General features: G+C 33.0%; 1 long non-coding RNA gene and 2 pseudogenes across 1 annotated transcript; 2 read left to right on the top strand and 1 right to left on the bottom strand.

The window, feature by feature from the left end:
• Positions 1 to 2,364: 2,364 nt before the first annotated feature.
• Positions 2,365 to 12,797, top strand: LOC112726207 (elongation factor G-2, mitochondrial-like; annotated as a pseudogene).
• Positions 12,798 to 20,368: 7,571 nt separating this feature from the next.
• On the top strand, positions 20,369 to 21,366 carry LOC112729026 (uncharacterized). The gene is made up of 4 exons (XR_011869078.1): positions 20,369 to 20,734; positions 20,848 to 20,897; positions 21,025 to 21,082; positions 21,165 to 21,366. It is a non-coding gene; the product is annotated as an uncharacterized lncRNA (long non-coding RNA).
• A 187-nt stretch (positions 21,367 to 21,553) lies between these two features.
• On the bottom strand, positions 21,554 to 24,198 carry LOC112729027 (putative lactoylglutathione lyase; annotated as a pseudogene).
• Between the last annotated feature and the right edge of the window lie 2,821 nt (positions 24,199 to 27,019).

Genomic DNA, 27,019 nt, shown 5'->3' with positions numbered 1-27,019 from the left:
GTTACTGTTGACGCTGCAACCTTTGAGCTCGATGCCGATCTGCTCTCCTCTCCTCTCTCCGATGCTGTTGTGCTCTCTACTCTGTACTCTTTCTCCAACTTTTTGCTTTTTCTACGCGCACCGCCGCTGTTTTATCCATTAGCAGCCTCCGCCGCTGCCTGCAAACTGTGCTGCCAGCACTACAACGAACGTCTCCTTCCTTCAAAAAATTAGGTATGTGTTCTCTTTCTTCACCTTCTATTTGTTGTCATTTCTCATTTTGGAACCTAAATTTATGTCTCTTGTTTTATTTTATCTAAATATTTTTTTCTCTTCCTCTGTGAATTGAATTTATTTATTTTTAAACTATTGTATTTTGTATGATTGTTTTGTGTCATTTTCTAGAATGATAGAACTTTGGCACTAGAATTTGCTTAATGGAATGGACATTAATGGCGTGTTTCTTCTTCTACTTTTCTGTGCATTTCTTGATTTTTGATTAATTGATTATTGAATATTGATGACTTGATCAGTTAAGAATATGGATTAGTTCAATTTTTAAATTTCTTTATTCATCTATCTTTTTTATTAGATTAGTTTTGGGTTGCCTCGTTATGAGATGAAAATACAGTGCGATTAAACTTTATTCAATTCAGTGAGAGCTTTTTAATATTTGTGATGTGTTCTTCCCAAATAGAGGCTTAATTTGCTTGTGTATGATTAAACCTTGCTGCTTTATAAAAGAATGAACTAGTTAACATTCTGGGGCCTTAATTTGCTTGTCATTTGAATCTAATTAAAGACAAATGGAAGAATGAAGACCTTAGTTTGCTTCAGTTTTGCTTACTATTTAGGTTCACTAATCCATCTTCATTAAATACAATGTAATAAGTGTCTTGCATATGATTATTTACAATTCTCAATTTGTCTTTTATTCATGTAATGAGACTCTTTTATGGCTATGCAATTGATGACTGCTTGTTAAACCAACCATATTCCTGTCTTTTATTATTGTCTATGTGAATTTGTTAATAGAAATATATCAGATCACATAGAATATTATTATTCATTGAAAAAGTTGAGAAGTTGAAGAAACACAGTCTCTGGGATCACTTTCATCCCATTTTGGATTAAAAAAAATTAATAGTTTACAATCAAAAGATGTCAAGGAAGAAAATGAGTTAAGCAAAAAAAGAGAAATAAATAAAAAGAGAAAGAAAGAAGAAAGAAAGAAAGTTGAGATATACATTGATATAAAGGACATCTAAAAATATATTGTGATGACTAAAAGATATCTCTATATATGTATCATGTTACTAAATGCTACAAAGGGAATGGACATATAACAAAAGATGGAGAAAAAATAATAAAGAATGTTGTGACTTGTGAGAAAATATTGAGTGATTGCTTTGGAAGATGACAAAAAGCTATCCGTCTGCTGTAATTTTTTGTCTATTAAATAATAATGTAGATTAAAATGACGATAGGTGAAAACTTTTAATGAATGTTGGAGACCTGTATATGAATGTTGTAAATTATATTATGTAGGATATTTGTGTCTTTATTTATAGTCTATTGTAGACATAGTTATCAAACCTGGCTCGACTCGGCCGATTTGACCGAAAACCCGATCACCCGGTCACCTGACTAGATTGAGCCAATCATTGAAATAGACTAATCCATATAATATAAATACATAATAATTAATTTAATACCTTATTTTTTTATATATAATATTTTGTATTTTCATAAGAACATTTGCCTAATTTTTTAAAGAAGTACACAAATATGTAATTATTAAATTTATTTTATTGAGTATATATTCAAATAGGTCCAACAAATTTCGTATAAGATGATTTAGTCTTCGAAATTTTTTTATTATAATCAAAGTCCCCAAACTTTACATAAACGAGACATTTTAGATATCTAGTTAGTCAAAGTCGTTGACTACTAACAGTAAAAATAGATGTGGTCATTGAGTTGCTGACGTGGCCATAACGTTGCCACGTGTCGCCAGTCGGACTAATAGGTCTCCCAAATTAAAAGACAAAAGCGATGTTTTTTTTTTTTTTGGATAAAATGCTGCTTTTCTACTTAAATTCTGAAATGAATGACAAAACACAAGAGTTCTTATGTGAATGTCAATGCAAAAAATTTTGATATAAATCTAAATGCGACTGAATATGAATGTTGCTGTTTTAATTTAAGTAAAAATGCAGTGTTTTGTCCAAAAAATTAAATTTAAAAAACCTATTAATCTGATTGGCGATACGTAACAACATTATAGTCAGCAATTTAACGGTCAAGTAGTCTTTGGCTGTTAGTAATTAACGGGAGCCTAATTGTTTCATAAAGTTCGAAAACTTTGATTGTAAAAAAATTCCATTAGACCAAAACGTCGGATATGAAATTTTCTGGATCCTATTTGGCCGTATATACTCTATTTTATTTATTAAAAAAAAATCCTAAGAACATTTTTCCCTATTTCGAACCACAGTCCTCTGCACCTTCTTCTCCTCCTCCATGCCCCCGGCATCTCCATCGCCGTCTCCGTCTCCGGCGTCGTCCCTCCTTGCCGGTGCATTCCACCTGCGGCACTTCTCGTCGGGCAACGCTGCTCGAGCGAGGGCGGCGGCGGCGGACAAGGAGCCATGGTGGAAGGAGTCCATGGAGCGGTTACGCAGCATCGGGATCTCTGCTCACATCGACTCCGGCAAGACAACTTTGACGGAGCGAGTGCTTTTCTACACTGGTCGTATCCACGAGATCCACGAGGTTCGGGGCAGAGACGGCGTCGGCGCCAAGATGGATTCCATGGACTTGGAGAGGGAGAAAGGTATCACTATCCAGTCTGCTGCTACTTACTGCTCTTGGAAAGACTATAAGGTAATATCTCTTTCTCTGCTATTGATAAACTGTTCCCCTTCTCCAAATGGATTTGTTGTTTTGCTATTCCTCAAATGATAAAACAATATAAAAGTAGTTATTTACTCCAATTTTAGTCTAATTTTTCAAAAAGTAATTATTTTTTTACGTTTTCTGTAAAGAAAATGTGTATTGAAGTACCTGTCAATCTACTATTGACTATGATGAATCAGTCAGTTTCATTTCAGTGTTGAAGTTATGATTGGAGTTGAGATTCAGTTGGATGAATTTTATGTGATTATGAGTTGACTGAGCTCAGACTGAATTTAAGTATTAAATCAATTTTGAAGAGCTAATGAGCTTTTAATGTATAGTGAGATTTGAGTGCTGTTGTTACTGCAATCCCTAACATACTAATTATTGTTATGGATTAGTTATTAGTTATGATGGAGAATGGAGAAAAGGTTGAAAAGGTTTCTATGTGTAATCATTCTTAAGTGGAATTGAGAAAATAAAAAAGTTAGTCTGCCAAGCAAAAGTAAATTGTCTCGATGACAGTCAGAAATGTTGAAACATTGGAATATTGGAATAAGAATTCTATATTATACTTGCAGTACTGATGACTTCCTTCTTTCATCTCTTTGGCTTGCTAATTATTTATACTTTCTAATTTTTGGGTAAAAATATAATTGTATTTGTATTTCTTTTGGGAAATTTGTCATTGCAGATTAACATAATTGACACACCTGGTCACGTTGATTTCACCATTGAAGTTGAGAGGGCTTTGCGTGTCCTTGATGGTGCTATTCTTGTACTTTGTAGTGTTGGTGGTGTGCAAAGTCAGTCCATCACGGTAGATTGACAAATGAGAAGATACGAGGTTCCAAGACTTGCATTTATTAACAAGCTTGATCGAATGGGAGCAGATCCATGGAAAGTTTTAAATCAGGTTCATTGGAGATTAATGAAGACCGTATAGATGATATGTTTTATAGTTTTATTGCCATTCATACGATTTTATGGAAGAGAATTTCGCAGATTCGGTTCCTCAATCCCTTGGTTGCCGATCTTTGAGAAATCAAGGAATTTGAAAAAGTTGAACCTCTTCTAAAGCTGATTTTTCATGATAAAACCTTCTGTAACCTGTTTACTAAAAATCTTCTATGACTTCACCTTAATTTTTATATGTATATAGCATCACATTAATTAAGATTTTGCAGCAATATATAAGCTATCAAATTTTAGTTTGGTAGTTTAGTAAGTATTATTTGTTATTACCTTTGTGCATTCTGGAAATCCTTTTAGTTTCCTTTTGATTCATTATATCATTGTCACCATACTTTCTTTTTTATTGTATTTATATTGATAAAAGAAGAATATCATTAATACGGATAGAAGGAGAAGGAGGATAAGAGATCATATATACAATAGCAAAATATAGCCAAAAGTGCTTACATCATCATTATAGTTGTATAACTTTTTTCTCATTTGAGGACTATACTTTTACAGGCACGATCTAAACTTCGGCATCATAGTGCTGCAATGCAAGTTCCGATAGGCTTGGAGGATGATTTTGAGGGACTTGTTGATCTTGTGCAGTTAAAAGCATACTATTTTCGGGGTTCTAATGGGTTTGTTTCAAAATTATTGCTGTTTATTACTAAACTTAATTCTCCTTATGGCTTACTTTTAGCATGCTCTATTGTTGCTTATTTCAGTGAAAAAGTTGTCACTGAAGAGGTGCCTGCAGATATGGAAGCCTTGGAAGTAGAAAAAAGGCGTGAGCTCATAGAAGCTGTGTCAGAAGTTGATGATCAACTTGCTGAAGCTTTTCTTGGTGATGAGCCCATATCACCTGCTGACCTTCAGGTCTGTGGGTTTTCTTTTTTCATTTTTCGGTTTTTTTTTTCCCTTTCCCTCATCCCTATTGAAGTTTGGTATTAACTGAAACTGAGTAGAGAGAGAAGATATTTTCTGAATCTGTTGTATTTATCCTAATCTAGCTGGTAGAGTCAGTTTCTTAAGTCCCTACTCTTCTAATCAAGTTAGAGAGTTTTCTAGCTTTCTCTATTAGGTATGTTCATTATTTGATTTATTGGATATGCATCGAATTTGGTTTACCTCTGACAATTATTTTGTTGGGATGTCTTATTGTTGATTACATAGAAGTCTTGAGCATTCTAGATGTGTATCAGAAATAGTAAAGGCATAGGTGTGTCAATGGGAAGTGGTCTTGTTATTTTATGATTATCAGTGAAAAAAATTGCTTATATTGTAATATGTATGGTTTCTGCTAATAAAAGTTGTAAGCATGGTTCTTTGGTTCTTCGTTGATGCTTAGTTCTTGCATTTTTCACTCACTTCGGCCTATGGTTTTTCACCAATAGATTATCATGAAGTCGATGTACTGCATTCTCCTTTAGCTTTATATGTAGTTTAGAATATTTAATTATTTTATTAAATATTGAGTTTTATTATTGTGATGTCATTTTTCTTTGAGCAGGAAGCAATTCGTAGGGCCACCATAGCACGGAAGTTTGTACCAGTGTTCATGGGTAGTGTTTTTAAAAATAAGGCAACCATTGAATTACCTTTAGTTATTATGTGTATTCTATGCTATATAGTCATTGCTTTCTGTATTCCTCCTCTTTACATTATTAATACGTTGTATCCTTATTTTCCATATGTACACAATGCACCTAATTTGGATATTTGTTTTTTTTTTCCTTTTCTTTTTTTGAGAACTTAAATCCTCTTGGCATAGTTGCCTCGACATTCTGTAATACACAACTGCTATAATGGTTGAGTATGCATATCATATGGGATCATAAATGGCATGCATCATGTTAGCAGGTATTTAATATTTGTCAGGATGGCTCAAAATATTAGGAGTGTAAAATATTCAAATATTGCAAGAGGTAGCTTAAGTTGCCCAACCTACTAGATCCTTTACGTTTGTTTTGATTGGATCATAGATGTCTGGGATTTTTGATCCCATCATATGCCCAAATGAAATCAAATACAGGTCAATTTATGACCATACACAATAAATATAAAGGAATAAAATATTTTTTCCTGATAAATTTTTATTAGAATGCTGCTGTGTTTATAACTATCTATTACTGACTACTCGTCTCCTATTTGTGTTCGATCTCCTATCTTGCTTGTGATATTCTGGATTGCTCTGTTAATGTGGCGTGTAATGTTTTGTAATTTGTATCATTTATTAAGTTACCTTTTGATCGGATTTGTGTAATTGATGAATCTTTTTATCATCAATTCGTCTCGGGTTGGTATCCTTGCTCTCAAGTTCAAACTCCCAAACCCCCAAGAGGTTCTCTTGTACATGCATATGCTTGCAGGCATCCCTATTTTTACCTTCTGCCTCTTATGCTTTTCATTGTCTTCTGTTACTGATACAGGGAGTACAGCCACTTCTGGATGGTGTACTTAATTATTTGCCATGTCCAATTGAAGTTAGTAGTTATGCCCTTGACCAAACAAAGAATGAGGAAAAGGTACCTGATTTGTAAGATGTTTATCTTTGTTTTGCTTTGATATTATGATCTATTTGTCATAAATTGTCAATTGGCCTCTGAATTTGCAGGCTATTTTTTAATGATGATTTATAAGTTTCTTTATATATATAGATTAGATATATATTTGAGTGGGAGTGAAAGAAGAATATTTGGTTTGAAGAATCATACAAGAAAATATATGGAAAATAGAGTAAAACCTAGAAAAAGGGGAAAAACATCAATTAAGAACTTGGTTAGTTACTCGAATAATTAAATTTTCATGGAATTTTTTAAAATGTAATTACTAGTTAAACATAATCTTTAAAAAAGTTAAAAATTCTCATGTGGACATTTTCTTGCATCTATAGTAGCATTTGTAAGACTCCAGGCAGAAAAAGTAAATACAAAATGAAAAATAACATAACTTAGATTTAACCGGGATGATAACTATTGCAAAGGTTTTCAAAATATAAATCACAACTTAGTCAAGGGAAGGTTAAATTATTTTGATAGAAAAAGAAATTTTATTAGGAGAGAGAAGAATGTACACAAGAGGATGGAATATCCTCACATGGATACAAAATGGTATCACCCAACAAACAGGACCATGTACTAAAGCATGCCAATCCCTTTGAATGTTAGCTAGAGGAAGTGAGGAACACCCTTAGACAGACCATGTACTAAGCACTAAAGCGAGGCCGAAAAGGTAATCGTATCTCAATAAAGTGAGTAGTCGAAAAGGAGCTGTTAAAAGGCATGGACTTCCTTTACAAGTTTCAACCGAATGCGCCAAAACACTGAAAAGTTACCAGTTGTATTTGCTTCTTGGTATGATCCAAAACTCTGAATGTGGTAATTAGAAACTGATGCAAATCCATCGGGAAAAACCCAAGGATTTTACATGATACCAAAAGGCCTCAAGAGTTCTTGCTGTGGCAATGAGAGGCCAGCAAATGATTTTGCAAGCCGATTTTGCATTTGTGCTCTTGTTTCTTTTTTTATTGAATAATTTATCTATGCACTTTCAGGTTGAGTTGACTGGAAGTCTTGATGGGCCACTTGTAGCGTTGGCATTTAAGTTGGAGGAAGGGCGGTTTGGCCAGTTGACATATTTAAGGTAATATAACTTCAAACTCTTTTTCAACATATATATGGCTGTATCAAGTGAGAGAAGTTGGCTGTTATGAGAGTGAGAGCAATTCTTGGCTGCATCATCGTACATGAATGGTTGACGTACTTTAGAGCTCACATGATTACATAAAGAAGTCACATCTCGTATGACTGTATGTAACAACTGGTACCAATTGTAGGTAGAAAAGAGATCAAACAGTACAGAAACTGAAGGAAATGGGTAAAATCCAATGTGGCTTTACCCTTCCCCAGGTCATATGTGTTCTTTACTGAGAAAGGAAAAAACAATGTGTGACAAATGGCAGGCTTTTGAGAGACCTGACCCTCTCCTAGTCTGATTCTAATCCCAACAATCTGAATGCCTCCTCAGCATTTTGTCACCTCCCAATATACTCCCCAACTCTCTTTTCTAACAAAATCATTTCACTACCCCTCCCCACCAGTCTTGCCACCCAGAGTTACCAGTCCCTCGGGCCCATATTGCGCTCCCCTCCTCCCCGTCCTGAGCATTTTGTTTTCCCACAACCGAGATTTACTCATTTCATTCTCACCATTAACCATTTTATCACTTTCCCTGCGTATGTTTGTCTGCATATATTTTGTTTTGAATGTGTTAACTTTGTAAATTACACAAAATTATTGGATTGTTTTCTCAATTTTCCTTCCCCCGGCTTTGGGTGTTGAAGAATTTACGAGGGTGTGATCCGCAAGGGCGAGTTTATTATTAATGTAAACACCGGCAAGAAGATCAAGGTAAAATCTAAGGCTTTTTGTGATTGTGTTATTCATGTGCATATGTGCAATTGAATCCTGGAATTTTTTTTGGCTAATGCTATGCTATAAATCATAGGTGTAACTCTCAAGATTTTTCCAAACACAACTTTGCAGTAGTGTTTTGTTGAAATCTTCAGCTTTTTATTATTTCCTTTAGATTTCATCTTGGGAAGAGTAATAAATTACATGACATAAGATTATAGCAATTATTCAATTTTAATCTACCCTGGGTTCATGAATTTCTTTAAAACTATGCACCAAAATTTTGTTGCTGTGCTACCAGTGATGTAATATTTTCACTAGTTAGATCATTAGGTCTGTGCTTTCATGTATTGCATTTCAAAATTAGAATGAAGTTTTGGCTAAATGTTTTTCTTAATGGATGCAGGTTCCTCGCTTAGTTAGGATGCATTCTGATGAGATGGAGGTTAGGTTTTGGATTTACAGTATTACTGGCGGATTTTCATGTTATTGGTATTTTTTTCTCATTATTTTTTTATGGTAAAGAGGAACTCGTATCCCCTTGTCCTACCCAGTTTGTTTCGTTTTCTCTTCATATTAAAAAAAGTCTTCTTTTATCAAGAAAAAACAAAAAAGAAAAGAAAAGAAAAGAAAAAGAAACTTTTGTTGGGTAGGTTATAGGCTATTGTTTTTGCTATAGAGTAACTTGGTAGGGGTACCTTTCCCTGCTTGATTTGTTACGAAGACTGTTTAATATATTTCAATAATTAAATATATTTAATATTCAATTAGGATTTTATCCAAATTGCAGGACATTCAAGAGGCTCATGCAGGGCAAATATTGATTTCTGGAATCCTATATTGTACCTTTATTTATTCAAGATTTAATTAAGGGTCTTGTTAACAAGTGTTAAGGCGCTTACTAAGAATACTATAAGAACAAGTAAATGTTAATTTTTTTTTAATTTTTCTGTGCACTTAATGCAAACCAAACTTTTCTATTTTCTCTCTTAACCAATGCCCATAGGAAACTCTCAAGTTAAATCTTTTAAATTAATTTGTAAGGCTCTAATTGTATAGTTTAATCAATGTTTTAGGCTTAATTACTGTCAATCCTTCTCAACAGCTGTTAAACATTCTGAATTTCTGATAATTGAGTCTTTTGTTGTTAGCAGTCTCTGCCTATTGATGTAGAGAATGAATTGCACTCAATTTTGAACTTAATCTTGTAGTAATATGTTGCCTAAGTTAGTTTTATATTGGCCTTAATACATGATTACTTGTCTAACTTTTTTCCATCCATTGGTTATTAGGAGAGACTTTTACCGATGGATCAGTTAAATACACAATGACTTCCATGAATGTTCCTGAACCTGTAATGTCATTAGCTGTACAGCCAGTTTCAAAAGATTCTGGAGGGCAGGTAAGTAGTTTCTTTATGTAACACACTGACCACCCTGTCCCAGCTTATCATGTATTTGATTTTCTTGGTATATCACTTGTAGTTTTCAAAAGCTTTGAATCGCTTCTAGAAAGAGGATCCTACATTCCATGTTGGTTTAGACCCAGAGAGTGGGCAGGTAATGTTCTATTCTATTTATCTAGATCATGAAAGTGGCAAATTTGTTGTACTTGCAATGACATAGTTTACCTTTGTTGTTAGACTATCATATCTGGAATGGGAGAACTACATTTAGATATTTATGTTGAACGTAGTCGGAGAGAGTATAAGGTACCTATTCCTTTCCCATGCATTAATGTTGTTAATCCTTGCTGATACTGGTTTTATATTTCCTGCTTCTGGAGTTTCATTATTATGTTCCTACTTGTTAAGGTTGATGCAACTGTTGGAAAGCCCCATGTAAACTTCAGAGAAACTGTTACACAACGTGCTGATTTTGATTATTTACACTAGAAGCAATCTGGAGGGCAAGGTCAATATGGACGGGTAATCGGGTATGTATCGGTAATTTTTATATTAGTTACCATACATAAGATTTTTTTTTATTAAAATCAGATTAGACATGTGGATTGCCCGAGAGTGGCACTTTGCACTATGATCGTCATATGCTCTAATTATTATTATTATTTGTATCCCACTAATTTACATCTCACATTTACAATATCAATAATCAAGATTTGGATTTGTTTCTCATTAAAGTGTTAGATATAAAATCGTGTCGCTGACCAACAATTTAAGTTCATGGGAAAGATGGTTCATATCATGGTATATTACTGTACCAGAACCTATTCTATGGTTGTTTTTGGGTCACCCCAAAATGTCTAGTCAACCAAATAGCAAGTCTTTGTCCAGTCTTGAGCATGAGAAGGTATATTATAGTTCCACATGTCCTAAGGATAAGGTGTGGTAGAAGCCTTTACAAGTCTAGGGCAACCCTCTCCCTTGAGCTATTTTTTAAAGTTTAATTAGAGTGACTGAGTTTCAATAATGGTGTAAGAGCTTCTATGACTAGACAGAGGGTTCAATCCTTGTTGTCTCTCAATTATTCTTAATAAAAGCTGCATCCCAAGATAGGATGGACCTGTGCATTGTCCATTCTTCAAACTCAAAAGAATAAGCGACATTCGTGTGAAGAGGCCTGTTCGATATTAAACCATTCTTTTGAGTTTTACCTTTATCCAATTACAATAATTACAACTTTAGGAGAGATACTTACTGACAAACTGTTAGCATCAAAGATATAACTCCGAATAAAGTTTAATTGCAATTACAATTACAATTTTCAATACCCTATGGTTGGAGCATAGAAATCATGTGAACCAACCTTGCAAGAAATATAATGACTGTGACTTCGTCTTGATTAACTTTCTCTCAAACAACCGCATGTCTAAATATGCATAGACCTTGCATGCAAGGCAAGATTAGGGAGTAGGCACTGTTTGAAGAACTGTTTGATCATTACAAGATTCTTTAATTATTTTTCCCCAAGTTTTAACTTACTGAATATTACAAGATAAATATGCCGTTGTAGTGTGTAAATTATATATTTTTTGTATTAGGCTCAATAAGTACTTTCTAAAAGATAAAAAAAAGTAACTTATATTAATCTTACAGCAAATTGTTTATTCAGAAATTACTTTTTGAGAAGTTCGTTTTAATATAAGCGCTTGACAAAAGAGGCATTTTTGTCCATGTTAGTTTTTAAACAAATTTGTCTCAATTTATATTCTTTTCTGTGTGGTTAGAAATAAAATTAAGTTGATGCGTTATTAAAAAAATTTAAAGTTAGTCAAAAAAGTTTTGTTAAATAAAAGGTGTTGTGAATTAATAAATGAAGAAAGTATACATCGTGATTTTCAAACAATGTCATCCAAACTAAATGCATGTCTCTTAGGAACAGAAAATTGCTGGTATTCAAGGGCAATCAAATTTTAGATAGGGATTTTCATTTACTTCCAGACTTCTCCATGTGTATAAATATCCTTTTTCTTTTCTCAATAAAAGTGTAATAATCCTTAGATTTAAAACAAATTGGATAAAGCTTTCTTCTCTTTGCTGTGGTTCTGGTTCTGGGCTAATGGCTTCCGTATAAAGTATATCTTACTTTATGATAGCAGCTGATTGTGAATTTGTGATGTTCCAACTTATCCCTAATCACCTTTTGTTTCTTGATGCTTAGTGAATTCACTATGTTCTATGTTTGCAGGTATATTAAACCACTTCGGGCAGGATCACCAACTAAATTCGAATTTGAAAACCTCCTTGTTGGGCAAGCTATTCCATCAGGTTTTATCCCTGCAATTGAAAAAGGTTTTAAGGAGCCGCCAACTCGTGAGTGAAATTTTCATCATTGCTTATTTGTGATTTCTACTTTAAGTCTAATTGTCGTTCAACATATATTATCTTATTCCCCATGAATGTAATAAAGACCACCGAAAAATGTAATGATGGAATAAGTGAGCATTCAAAAGTAATTTATGGGGACTAAGAATGTAATATTGAGGAAGCCAAAGTTCATTCATTGGCATATTTACGAAACATCAATTTTATTATGCGATTCAGCCATGATAGTATTACAATACTCATTTTATGGTAACGTAATGTTGCTTTCATACAGGGGGGCTTTAATTGGACATCCTGTCGAAAATCTTAGAGTTGTCTTGACAGATGGTGCTGCTCATGCCGTTGATTCTAGTGAACTTGCATTTAAGTTGGCTTCTATCCATGCTTTCAGACAGGTTCTTTACAATTCTGCATCCATATTCATAACATTGCACATATCATCCTGATAATATTGTCCATAGTTTTGTGCTCATAGTACTGACCATATTCTTTGATATTTGTATCAGTGCTATACAGCTTCCAGGCCATTTATATTAGAACCTGTTATGCTTGTTGAGCTGAAAGTACCAACAGAATTCCAAGGAGCTGTTGCTGGTGACATTAACAAGTGGGGTTCTTATTTTATTCTATCCTTGTTTCTCTTTTCAAATGGTTTATTTATGATATTGGTTTATTTATGATATTTTTATCTATGGTATTGGTTTATGATATTGGTTTATTTTATTCTATCTTTGATATTGGTTTATTTATGATATTTTTATCTATGGTATACGATGTCAGATTTTTTTTTTTATTAAATTTTAATTTAGGTTAAGAGTTTTTAAGTCATCTTAATTAGTGGCTAGAAAAACTGACAATGCTTTTTGAAAAAACTGACAAAACCTATGCTTTGCCTCTACCACTCTTAGACGGTGATTATAATGTGAAAAAGGTTAATGAACTCCTCAATTTTTAGATTTATATACACTAATGAATTATTACTCATAATTATAATATATAATAAAGAAGAACATGATGAGTCCTAATTGATCTTAATTAATTCTAGTATATCCTAATCGATACATAAACACACTTTAATATAATAGTAATCATAGTTATCAGAATCAAATGACCACGTGACCCGATTACTGGATCAACCGGTGGGTCACTGGTTTACCTGGTTGTTCCGGTCATAATTTAAAAAATATAAATTATATAAATAAAATTAAAATTACATACTAAGACTTAAAATGTAAGTCTTTACAAATATAATAATAATCAAATGTTAATTTTTAGACAATTAATGATGCAAAAAAAAGATAATAAATTAGTTTTTAATACAAAATACTTTCTCTATTTAAATAAACAAGAGCAAGCAAAAGATAACATAATTGATAATCAAGTCCAAGTGATCTTAAAATCGAAATTTATATCTTCATAGGACAAATTTGGAGCTTGATTAACATTTTTCTCATTTTGATTTGCATCTATATCTTTCATAAGAAACACTGCATTTTGATGTTATGCAGAACATCAGAATAAGAGAAAAAAGAGTTTGAAGAGAGAGATACAAGAAACTAGTTACATTGTATGATAACTATGACAACTTTCATGGAGCAACAAAAATATAAACTATGATAACTTTCAGGCAGCAACAAAAAAAAAAACAAGAAAATTGAAACAGAAAGAACAGGGGGAACTCATTAACAAATTCAAGATTCATGATAATCAGTAACAAATTTCAGCAACACATTCGGTTTTCCGCAACAAAATTAAAACAGAAAGAACAGGGGAAACTCACCAAATCGGGTTGCACGAAGGAATCTGACGGCGAAGGAGAAGCTGATGGCGAGGGAGAAGCTAACGGCAAGGCTCGAAGCAAGAAGACGACAATGAAGACCAGTCCACCGGGACCTGTTGCCTCTATTACCGGCGACGAAGAGCGCAGGGAAGGGAGAGATCGAGACCAGGTGCGAGACAGAGACCGTGAGAAGCAAGAAGATGACCACCACCACTACCCGAGGGACCAGATGCGGTTCCGTCTGCTTCTGCCGCCAACGAAGCGAACACCGGGGTACGGGACCGCGACGACGACCAAGGTGAGTGGACGAGGTGAGAGACTGAGAGAGGGACGAGGTGAGGCCGTGAGAGACTGAGAGTGACGACTGTCGAGGTGAGGGGAGAGACAGAAAGGGACTACTGAGTATTGAGTTCCGACTGCCGAGCTAGAGATGGAGAGAGCGCAGAGACTGGCTGGGTTAGGGGGTTTTACTTAGACTCTCAGAGTCAAGAGTCTTAGATTTGGCATTTGGGCATAGGGTTTCATCTAAAGGGAAGGTTAGGAGGGGGGTTATGAAAGGACGCCGTTTCAAGTAATAGGAAGAAAAAAAAAAAAAAACGACCCGGATCGGGTTAAATTAACCGGACGGATCATCGATTTCACGAAAACCTGTTTGGTCGAACCGGGTTCGACCGGGTCTGTTGCACAACCAGTTCAACGAGTGGCTTGGCCCGACCAAGTAACGGGTGACCGAGTTTTCGGTCGAACCGGCCAGGTCAAGCCGGATTTGATAACTATGTCTACAATAGACCACAAATAAAGGTACAAATATCCTACATAATATAATTTGCAACATCCATGCACAGGTTCCAATATCATTAAAAGTTTTCAACTATGTCATTTTGATCTACATTATTACTTAATAGACCAAAAATTGCAACAGGTGGATAGCTTTTTGTCATCTCCCAAAGCAATCACTCGATATTTCCTCACAACATCTTCATTATTTTTCCTCCATCTTATGTTATATGTCCATTCCGTTTGTAGCATTTAGCAACATGATACATATATAGAGATATCTTTTAGTTATCACAATATGTTTTAGATGCCCTTTATATCAATGCATATCTCAACTTTGCTTTCTTCCTTCTTTCTTTCTCTTTTTATTTCTTTCTCTCTTTTTGCTTAACTCATTTTCTTCCTTGACATCTTTTGATTGTAAATTATTAATTTTTTTTAATCCAAAATGGGACGAAAGTGATCCAGAGATGTGTTTCTTAACTTCTCAATTTTTCAATGAATAATAATATTCTGTATGATCTGATATATTTCAATTAACAATTAACATAGACAATAATAAAAGACAGAATATAGTTGGTCTAACAAGCAGTCATCAATTGCATACCATAAAGGAGTCGCATTACGTGAATAAAGATAATTGAGAATCGAAAACAATCAATGCAAGACATTATTAATTGTATTTAATGAAGATCGATAAGTGAGCCAAATGGTAAGCAAAACCGAAGCAAACTAAGGTCTTCATTCTTCCATTTGTCTTTAATTAAATTCAAATGACAAGCAAATTAAGTCCCAAATGTTAACTATTCATTCTTTTATAAAGCAGCAAGGTTTAATCATACACAAGCAAATTAAGCCTCTATTTGGGAAGACACATCACAAATATTAAAAAGCTCTAACTAAATTGAATAAAGTTTAATCACACTGTATTTTATCTCATATAGGCAACCCAGAACTAACCTAATAAAAAAGATAGATAAACAAAAAATTTAAAAATTGAACTAATCCATATTCTTAACTATAAGTCATCAATATTCAATAATCAATTAATCAAAAATCAAGAGATCACAGAAAAGAAAAGAAAAAATACGTCATCAATGTCCATTTCATTAAGCAATTCTAGTGCCAAAGCTTATATTCGAGAAAATGACACAAAACAATCATACAAAATACATAGTTTAAAAAAATAAATTCAATTCACAAGGAAGAGAAAAAAATATTTAGATAAAATCAAACAAGAGACACAAATTTAGGTTCCAAATTGAGAAATGACAACAATAGAAGATAAAGAAGGAGAACACATACCTAATTTTCTGAAGGAAGGAGACGTTCTTACAGTGTGGCAGCAGAGTTTGCAGGCGCGGCGGAGGTGCTAGTGGATAGAATAGCGGCGGTGTGCGTAGAGAAAGCAAAAGGTTGGAGAGGGAGTACAGAGTAGAGAGCACAGCAGCGAAGAGAGGAGAAGTGAGCAGATCGGCATCGAGATCAAAGGTTGCAGCCTCAACACAATAGTAACGGTGTACAATGAAGAGATCAGAGGGATGCTGGAGAAAGAAGTGGCTGCCGTTCTGGTCTATGACAGGGTGGGAGACTGAGGGGCTGTGGAAGAAGAATATTGGAATTTGAAAGTAGTGGGTATGTTGGTAAGCAAAGAGAAAATGGATGTCATAGTCGTTGGGGTATTTTTTGGGGGTTTGTCACTCATGTATTAATTTGAAATCTTTAGATTTTTTATTTTTGTTAATTGTTTATTAGTTTAACAATATTTTTTATATTTAAAGATCAAATTAAAATTATGATTAAAAATCAAATATTTCAAATTTAAACAATAAAATTTAAGAGGCTAAATTGGAATAATTAAAATAGTTTGAATACCTTACGAATAAATATGTCAAAATATGACAAATTAAGGATTGGAAATTGAGTGTGACTAACTTACATCCTATATATATATTTATAAAAATTGTTATAGTGGGTATTAAACCAAGATCTCTCACTTAGTGCAAAACCCTAAAAAATACCCTAAAAATCCTAAAAAATCCTAAAAACTCTAAAAAACCCTAAAAACCCTAAAAATCCTGAAAACCTAAAAACCCTAGAAAACTCTAGATAACCTAGAAAACTTTAGAAAAATCCTAGAAAACCCTAAAAAATCTAGAAAATCTTAAAAACCTAAAAACCCTAGAAAATCCTAAAAAACACTAGAAAAACCTAGAAAACCCTACAAAACCCTAGAAATTCCTAGATAACCCTAGAAAACTTTAGAAAACCCTAGAAAATAATAGAAAAATCTTAGAAAACCTTAGAAAAATCTAGAAAATCCTAGAAAACTCTAAAAATCCTAAAAACATAAAAAAATCCTAAAAAACCTAAAAATCTTAGAAATTTTAGAAAACCTAAAAAAACCTAGAAAACCTTAGAAAACCTTGAAAACCTAGAAAAATCTAGAAAACCTAAATAACCTAAAAATCCTGAAAACCCTAGAAAATCCTAAAAACATAAAAAAATCCTAGAAAAAACCATAAAAACCTAGAAAAATCATAAAAAACCCTAGAAAATCCTTAAAACCATAGAAAATCCTAGTGAATCCTAGAAAAAATTTAGAAAACCCTAGAAGATCCTAGAAAATCCTAAATAACCCTAAAAAATCCTAGAAAAGCCTAAAAAATTCTAGAAAAATCATAGAAAACCATAGAAAAATCTAGAAGATCATAAAAAACTGTAGAAAAACCATAGAAAATCCTAGAAGATCCTAAATAATCCTAGAAAACTGTAGAAATCCCTAGAAATCCCTAAATAACACTAGAAAATCTTTGATAACCCTAGAAAACCCTAAAAAAATCTTAGAAAATAATAGAAACCCTAAAAACCCTAGAAAAACCTAGAAAATCCAAGAAAACAATAGAAAAATTTTAGAAAACTCTAGAAAAATTTATAAAACCCTAGAAAAATCCTGAAAAATCCTAAAAACCATAAAAACACCCTTGAATGTCCTAAAAATCCTAGAAAATCCTGAAAAACCCTAGAAAAAACCTAAAAAAACACTTGAAAACTCTAAAAAACAAAAAAAAACATTAGAAAATTCTAAAAAACCCTAGATAACCCTAGAAAACCCAAGAAAAACCTTAGAAAACACTAAATAACCATAGAAAACACAAAAAACCTAAAAACCCCTAAAAAAACTGTAGAAAATTCTAAAAAAATTCCTAGGAAATCCTAGAAAATACAAAAAAACCCTAGAAAATCCTAGAAAACCCTAGATAACCCAAGAAAACCCTAGAAAAATCCTAGAAAATCTAAAAAGCTAAAAACCTAGAAAAACCTAGAAAATCTAAGAAAAAATCTAGAAAACCCTAAAAATCTAAAAAACTAAAAAAAGAAAAAAAAATCTAAAAAACACTAAAAAAAATCATAGAAAACCCTAAAAATCCTAGATAGACCTAGACAAAACCTAGAAAATCCTTGAAACTCCTCAAAAACCTAAGGAAATCCTAAAAAACCTAGAAAACACTAGAAAAACCTAAAAAAAAAACCATAAAAACCAAGAAAAAAAAACCTAGAAAATTCTAAAAAACCTAGAAAACCCTAGATAAAAAAACCTAGAAAACCCTAGATATAACCATAAAAAACCCTAGAAAACCTTAGATAACCTAGAAAATCCTAGAAAAATCCTAAAAAACGATAGAAAAACCTAGAAAACTCTAAAAAACCCTACATAATATCATTTGCAACATCCATGTACAGGTCTCCAACATTAATTAAAAGTTTTCACTATCGTATTTTAATCAACATTATTACTTAATAGACCAAAAATTACAGCAGGTGGATAGCTTTTTATCATCTTCTGAAGCAATCACTCAATATTTTCTCACAACATCCTTCATTATTTTCCTTCCATCTTTCGTTATATGTCCATTCCCTTTGTAGCATTTAGCAACATGATACATATATAGAGATATCTTTTAATTTAATCATCACAATGTGTTTTTAGATTCCCTTTATATAAATGAATATCTCAACTTTTCTTTCTTCCTTCTTTCTTCAACTTCTCAACTTTTTTCAATGGATAATAATATTATGTGTGATCTGATATATTTCAATTAACAAATTAACATAGACAATAATAAAAGACAGGAATATAGTTGGTCTAACAAGCAGTCATCAATTGCATAGCTATAAAAGAGTCTCATTACGTGAATAAAAGATAAATTGAGAATTGAAAACAATCATATGCAAGACACTTATTACATTGTATTTAATGAAGATGGATTAGTGAACCAAAATGGTAAGCAAAATCGAAGCAAACTAAGGCCTTCATTCTTCCATTTGTCTTTAATTAAATTCAAATCACAAGCAAATTAAGGCCCCAGAATGTTAGCTAGTTCATTCTTTTATAATGCAGCAAGGTTTAATCATACACAAGCAAATTAAGCCTCTATTTGGAAAGAAAACATCACACATATTAAAAAGCTCTCACTAAATTGAATAAAGTTTAATCACACTGTATTTTTATCTCATATAGAGGCAACTCAGAACTATCCTAATAAAAAAGATAGATAAACAAAGAAATTTAAAAATTGAACTAATCCATATTCTTAACTCATCAAGTCATCAATATTCAATAATCAATTAATCAAAAATCAAGAGATGCACAGAAAAGTAGAAGAAAAAATACGTCATCAATGTCCATTTCGTTAAGCAAATTCTAGTGCCAAAGCTCTATCATTCGAGAAAATGACACAAAACAATCATACACAATACCATAGTTTAAAAATAAATAAATTCAATTCAAAGAGGAAGAGGAAAAAAATATTTAGATAAAATCAAACAAGAGACACAAATTTAGGTTCCAAATTGAGAAATGAAAACAAATAGAAGATAAAGAAGGAGAACGCATACCTAATTTTCTGAAGTAAGGAGACATTTGTTGCAATGCTGGCAGCAGAGTTTGCAGGAGGCGGCGGAGGCTGCTAGTGGATAGAATAGCGGCAGTGTGCGTAGAGAAAGCAAAAGGTTGGAGAGGGAATACAGAGTAGAGAGCACAGCAACAGCGAAGAGATGAGAAGTGAGCAGATCGGCATCGAGCTCAAAGGTTGCAGCCTCAACAGCAATAGTAATGGTGTACAATGAAGAGATCAGAGGGATGCTGGAGAAAGAAGTGGCTGCCGTTCTGGTCTATGACAGGGTGGGAGACTGAGGGGCTGTGGAAGAAGAATATTGGAGATTTGAAAGTAGTGGGTATTGTTGGGTAAGCAAAGAGAAAATGGGATGTCATAGTCGTTGAGGTATTTTTTGGGGAGTTTGTCACTCATGTATTAATTTGAAATCTTTAGATTTTTCATTTTTGTTAATAGTTTATTAGTTTAACAATATTTCTTTATATTTAAAGATCAAATTAAAATTATGATTAAAAATCAAATATTTCAAATTTAAACAATAAAATTTAAGAGGCTAAATTGGAATAAATTAAAATAGTTTGAATACCTTACGAATAAACTATGTCAAAATATGACAAATTAGAGGATTGGAAATTGAGTGTGACTAACTTACATCCTATATATGTATATGTTATAAAGATATGTTATAGGTGGGTATTAAACCAAGGATCTCTCACTTAGAGCAAAACCCTAAAAAATACCCTAGAAAATCCTAAAAACTCCTAGAAAACCCTAAAAACCCCTAAAAAATCTTGGAAAATCCTAGAAAACTTTAAAAAATCCTAGAAAACCCTAGATAACCCTAGAAAACTTTAAAAAAACCCTAGAAAACTCTAAAAAAACCTAAGTACCTAACAAACCCTAGAAAACCCTAGAAAATCCAAGAAAAATCCTAAAAAATCCTAGAAAACCCTAGATAATCCTGGAAAATCCTAGAAAATCCTAAAAATCCTAAAAAACATTAGAAAAATCCTAGAAAACCCTAGAAAACCTTAGATAACCCTAGAAAATTTTGGAAAAACACTTGAAAACCCTAGAAAATAATAGAAAAATCCTAGAAAACCTTAGAAAAATCTAGAAAATCCTGGAAAAACCCTAAAAATCCCTCTAGTCGATGAAAAATGCGAGGAAGGAAGAGAAGCAAACATCTTGCTGGCACTGGACTCTGTTTTCGAAGGAGGGGAGCTTCTAAAGCGTACAAGAAAAGGTATCCTCAAAATATTTATAGCAATTGAAGTAAATTAAAACAAATGGCAAATGCACATAGAAGTTTATATTTATAACACAAAGTATCCCTTTCTTTCTGAATGTCAAATGCAGGAGATCTTCACTTGAAGCAAGTATCTTTCAATATGAATTCAAATTTACAGGTAATTGCTAGAACACACTCAAAAATCCATCAACAAATAATAGGCATAGAAGATAATCATAACCACTGATTTTGTTGATATCTCCAATTAAATAGTTACATGGAATATTCTAACAAAATTACAACAGGTTATAGCAAAAATGAAGAGCAAGCACATGGCAGGAACATTCACCAAAAAGAAGAAATGTAAGCTCAAAGTTTCATTCATAACTATTCTTTTCCACAATCTGAAAACCAATGCTTTAAGGTATGGCCTATAAAATCGCAGGTATAGTCACCGGAGTCTGCAGTGATGTCCAAGCTTGGCCGGGAAGAGAGAAGGAAGACTAAATAGAAAAGAGGGCATATTTCGGAATTAAAACTGCAGAAAGGATAATAGAGTTTGAATGTGAGAGTAAAAGAGATAAACAGTTCTGGCTTGATGGGATTCAGTATATGTTGAATTGCCATGCCAAAGCGGCATAAATATAAACAGAAAATAAGAAAAAATTAAAATGGCTGATATGGGGTTGCTTTTTCTACTTCTCTTTTACTTTTACTTTGTGAGATGCTTATAAAGATGTACATTTGATAGAATAACTGTAAGATTTCGCCAAGGACATTGATAGAGTACAATGATTTCAATGAAGAGGCATAGGATCTAGAACCGTTACATTGTCACTCTAATTCCTTAAGGAAATCAGCATTATCAACAAAAGCCTACATAATTAATACACAAGTCAAACTTTAAAATACAATAAGATGGTATCATTCTATGCCAAAGTCTCGGGTAAAAATGAAAGGAGAACTCAGATGATAGGTATAGAGAAAAAGCAGTAGTGGTAAATAGTATTTTGAGTTATGTTAGGTGTACATATCTTGCATCGCAAGTCATCTGACTCACCCCGTTCAACCGTGGATAGTGTGAGTCGGCATGGTGTTTAAAATAAAATATATTTGCCTAGTATTTCTCACGTTATTTCACATATGATTCATTCCTCTCTAATTACATATCATACACAAACCACCCATGAATTCATCAACATAGTTGACCTGGTTGAAGTCTTAGAAGAAGCACATAATAAATCCCATACAATCAAATAGATGGAAAGGTTATGCATACCAATTTCCAACCATCAGGGTCCAAGCAAACTGCTATCTTGGTGTTGATACCTGGCAGCGGCCCAGGTTCACGGATAATCTTGCCTCCACACAGTTTGATTGCTTCTGCACTCTTATACACATCATTTGTGCCTATTTCAATCTGTGCAACACATAAATGAGTTACATTCTAACAGTAAGATATAGAAAATAGACACGGAGAACAACACAAAAATCAATAAAACCACTTTCAAAATGGAAAATAAATAGTATCTACCTGTCCATAGCCATTTCCTTTGTCATAATTAGTGATTCCGTAGATATATGTAAGTTCTAGAACAGTGTTCTTATCTTCAGGACCATACCCCATTGTGGCAACTGTATTCTGTAAACCAATCAGAATCAATGACAATTGATAGCTAAAAATCAATAAAATCATGTTTTTGGTTTTTACTTTTTTTCTTCACAAAATCTAATAAGCAAAGATTACTGAAAATGAAAACAGAAACCAAACAAGCCAACTTGCACATGATATTAATAATTTCCACCTGCATAAGTTTACCTTGTGCTCAGGATTGTCTTTCCTACGCAGAAGTTGCATGCCAATAGCCTTTTGAAATCCATAAAAACAAGGAAAAATATTAATACATGAAAGAAAGATGGAATTCACTTCATGAAAGAACCTTTCACATTTTCATCCTAACAGGAGTAGAAAACACTCACTTTCTGATAGAAGATTATGGCACGGTCAAGATCGCCTACACGAAGTGACACTTAGCATAGGGGTTCGGAAGTAAGTCCTTTTTCCAAGAGCTCAAATTCATAACCATCAGGATCTTGGATGCAAGAAGTTACTGTGCTGCCACCTTTGACAGGCCCTGGTTCCTTGATAACCTTTCCACCTTTTGCTTTTATCAGATCAACTGCCTTGGCAGCCTAGAAATTGGAGTAAGGACAATAATCATCATAATTTAAGTCAGAAATTTGACAGAGACATGCAGCATACATGAAAATTGAGCATCAATAAAAGGAAATATACCAAAAACCACTCTTAAAAAGACCATTTAGTTTTTAACTTCCTGTGAGAATTTCATAGTTTGAAGATAACAACACACATTGATTAATTGGCTGGTGATGTTAGATAAGCTAGTAACTAATGTTCATGAAAAATATAAATTGGTTCTTAATGCACCAATGTGTTCAATTGGAGACCTATTTGAGTTTTAAGTTGTTGTTGCATAATTCTACAATATCAACAATCATGCTTTGTTTTCTAATTGTTCTATAATAGGAGCTTACATCTTCAACTACAACACCCAAATGACCAAACCCATTTCCAATGTCATACTTGTCCACTCCATAATCTGCAATGATCAAGAAATACAAACAAGAAACATGAGAAGCACAAACTATTTTATGCTAAACAAAAGTTTGTATCTTGCACATCTAAACTCACTGTAGGTAAGTTCAACTGTAAAATTGGAATCTTCAGGGCCATATCCAAGAAAAGGATTTGTGTATCTTTCTTCAGGTATATCACGTTTTCTCAACAGCTTCATGCCAAGGCACTCAGTGTAAAACCTAAATATATATACACATTCCAAAAATGTAATCAAGATTCAAGAATATAGTATAATAATTGCATTAATTTAGGGCAATTGAAGCATCATAGGTAGCATTTTTTGTAGTCTTATCCAAGTCCCCAACACGGTACACAACATGTAAGAATCTTCTATTGTCATTTTTGACCCATTCAAACAAGTTTTGCTCTGGTTGAATTAGATTCTTTGCTACATTAGCCTCTGCTACTCTAAATAATTCTGAACCTTTTACACCAAATAACAGAGATTGGGACTGTGGAATAGCTGAACAAATTGCCATAACAATTCTGTTAATGTAAACAGAGTGATAATATAATTAATTAACTCTAAGTATCAAATGGATAATAATAAAGCTGATGTGAATGGAGGTTAATTACAGAAAGGACCAGAAAGAAGGTGAAAGAGAGCAAGTCTTCTAGAAGGGTTAGGGTTGTAAGAGGAAATGCATATAGTGATAGAAGGGAAACTGAAAGAACAAGTTGTTGATAACATTAAGGATGAGGTCATGGCCATTACCATTGCCATTTGGCAATGCTGCAAATTGCTAATGATGCTGGTTGCCTTGTTCTCTTCTTCTCGACTACCTAAACCAAACAGCTCTATCCACCATTCATCATGCATGGACAGTAATTATTGTTAACGGGCTTTTATTAGATTGGGCTTTAGCCCATTGTAACTACATCGTTTCGTAGAGTTTGGGCTTTTATTTATCATTGAGTCTGCTCGTTTTAATTTTCTTTCATCAATTCATTCGACAAAACCTTTGTATAAAAATTCAGTCTTAAATTTCCAAATTACGCATATTTATTATTTACCATCGTGATTTTGTTAGTATACAATACGTGTTGAATCTCAAGAAGGAAGAAAAACATATTGACAAATTGAACCACTAGTTTTGTTAGTATTTGATGATTATTTTAACTTTTAGAAAAAAAAAAGGGTATCGTTGGCATGAATTTTGAGTTGTAAAATGCATGCTCCTACAATCTATGTACAAAACAAAACCACATGGTAAAATATAATGATGTGGTTCTTTTTAGAATAACAAAAGAAGTTTATGCAAGAATTGGCCTAGTTTATTACCATTGCAACTTGGGGGTAGATGGGGGAAGAAGGTTGAAGATACAGACTAAAAACAAGGATTGAAGATGTATAATTTTTAAGGTAAAGTATATTTTTTATTCTTGAAATTTGTTAAAAATTTTAAAAATATTCTTAAGTTTTAATTTGTTTCAATTTTATCTTTAATTTTTTCGATTTGCATCAATTTTATCCTTATTTTCAAATTTTCTGATCAAACTATGGTCAACACTATTTTTTTTTTCAATTTTACCCTTCAAAATCTATTTACTTTCATCATTTCCAAAATATTATTTTCTCTCTCTTCCAAATACCCCATCACCAAACCCCTTACCACTACCGCCACTATTATCATCATATCTTCCCCTTAATCTTATTTCTAAACAGAATAAAGAAAAGAAATCGAAAAATCTCAATAAACTGATTCAAAAAAATAAAAATGGCAGAAGATTATAACCTTTATAATCAAGAACAAGAACAACAACAACAACCCACCAAGTTGCTCCAATTCAGAGACTCACTTCAACCCGAGTTGCATAGCCATAAAAGAGTCTCATTACATGAATAAAAGACAAATTGAGAATTGTAAATAATCATATGCAAGACACTTATTACATTGTATTTAATGAAGATGGATTAGTGAACCTGAATGGTAAGCAAAACCGAAGCAAACTAAGGCCTTCATTCTTCCATTTGTCTTTAATTAAATTCAAATGACAAGCAAATTAAGGCCCCAGAATGTTAACTAGTTCATTCTTTTATAAAGCAGCAAGGTTTAATCATACACAAGCAAATTAAGCCTCTATTTGGGAAGAACACATCACAAATATTAAAAAGCTCTCACTGAATTGAATAAAGTTTAATCGCACTGTATTTTCATCTCATAACGAGGCAACCCAGAACTAATCTAATAAAAAAGATAGATGAACAAAGAAATTTAAAAATTGAACTAATCCATATTCTTAACTGATCAAGTCATCAATATTCAATAATCAATTAAATCAAAAATCAAGAGATGCACAGAAAAGTAGAAGAAGAAACACGCCATCAATGTCCATTCCATTAAGCAAATTCTAGTGCCAAAGTTCTATCATTCCAGAAAATGACACAAAACAATCATACAAAATACAATAGTTTAAAAATAAATAAATTCAATTCACAGAGGAAGAGAAAAAAAATATTTAGATAAAATAAAACAAGAGACATAAATTTAGGTTCCAAAATGAGAAATGACAACAAATAGAAGATGAAGAAGGAGAACACATACCTAATTTTTTGAAGGAAGGAGACGTTCGTTGTAGTGCTGGCAGCACAGTTTGCAGGCGGCGGCGGAGGCTGCTAATGGATAAAACAGCGGCGGTGCGCGTAGAGAAAGCAAAAGGTTAGAGAGAGAGTACAGAGTAGAGAGCACAACAGCAGCGGAGAGAGGAGAGGAGAGCAGATCGGCATCGAGCTCAAAGGTTGCAGCGTCAACAGTAACAACAACGGTGTACAATGAAGAAATTGGAGGGATGCTGGAGAAAGAAGTGGCTGCCGTTCTGGTTTATGACAGAGCGAGAGACTCAAGGACTGTGGAAGAAGAAGAATGGGGATTTGAAAGTAGTGGGTATTGTTGGATAAGCAAAGAGAAAATGGGATGTCTAGTTGTTGGGGTATTTTTTGGGGGGTTTGTCACTCATGTATTAATTTGAAATTTTTAGATTTTTTATTTTTGTTAATAGTTTATTAGTTTAACAATATTTCTTTATATTTAAAGATAAAACTAAAATTATGATTAAAAGTCAAATATTTAAAATTTAAACAATAAAATTTAAGAGACTAAATTGGAATAATTTAAAATAGTTTAAATATTTTAATAATAAACTATGTCAAAATATGAGAAATTAGAGGAGGAGAGATTGAGTGTGACTAACTTACATCCTATATATGTATATTTTATAAAAATATGTTATAGGTGGGTATTAAACCAAGGACCTCTCACTTAGTGCAAAACTCTAGAAATACCCTAGAAAATCCTAAAAAAATTTTAGAAAACTCTAAAAAACCCTAAAAAATCATGAAAAATCCTAGAAAACCCTACATAACCCTAGAAAACTTTAGAAAAATACTAGAAAACCCTAGAAAAACCCTAGAAAACAATAGAAAAAACCTAGAAAAATCTAGAAAATCCTAGAAAACCCCTAAAAAAATTCTAAAAACCATAAAAAAAACCCTAGAAAATCCTAAAATCCTAGAAAACCCTAGAAAACTTTAGAAAACTCCAAAAAACCCTAGATAAACCAAGAAAACCCTAGAAAACCCTAAGAAAATCCTAAAAACCTATAGAAAATTCTAAAAATCGTAGAAAATTCGAGAAAACCCT

This window comes from Arachis hypogaea, chromosome 12 (genome assembly GCF_003086295.3).
Source record: "Arachis hypogaea cultivar Tifrunner chromosome 12, arahy.Tifrunner.gnm2.J5K5, whole genome shotgun sequence".
In the NCBI taxonomy this organism is placed as follows: domain Eukaryota; kingdom Viridiplantae; phylum Streptophyta; class Magnoliopsida; order Fabales; family Fabaceae; genus Arachis; species Arachis hypogaea.
Note: the sequence above shows the minus strand (reverse complement) of the source record. Positions and strands in the feature narration are given on the sequence as shown.